This window comes from Penaeus monodon, chromosome 34 (genome assembly GCF_015228065.2).
Source record: "Penaeus monodon isolate SGIC_2016 chromosome 34, NSTDA_Pmon_1, whole genome shotgun sequence".
Taxonomy (NCBI): domain Eukaryota; kingdom Metazoa; phylum Arthropoda; class Malacostraca; order Decapoda; family Penaeidae; genus Penaeus; species Penaeus monodon.
Window position 1 is genome coordinate 2,946,970 of NC_051419.1, and position 586 is coordinate 2,947,555.

The window sequence follows — 586 nt, forward strand, 5'->3', positions numbered from 1 at the left end:
TTGTTTTCTTTGCATTAGTTTCCCCTTCATAGCCATTCTTTTAGATCAGGAAAAGGGGTAACAATGGTTTTTTACTGCAATGAAAAGAGAAATCTGAGAATATTTTCTTTTTAGCACCAACTATGCCCTAAATGGTATCGACATTTAGAAATGTAAGAATGTAGTTATTAGTTTTATTCTTTATTATGATGCATTGATAAAAAAAAACTTTATCTATGCGAGATTCTCTTATATTTGCGTTATTTACGTATTAGCAAAAATTGTGATAAAAAAGATAAACGAAAAAACAAACAAAAACAGATATACTATAACAACCAAGAATTTATAGATATATAGGTAAGTGATTAATATCTAGATTTTGCAGAATTCACAAACTGTGCCGAATATTTTTACGCTAACTATAGCACAACAGAGGAAGGATTCAAAATGATATTTTCGTTGTATTTTTAAAATTGCTTTTGGAATCGAATGTGAGTAAATGAAAATATAATCATTTGTTGCTATCCATTTTTTTTCTTACATAAAAAGAAAGAAAAGGAAACACGTAAAAAAAATAATTTCCAACAATACGGGTAGACGAAAAACC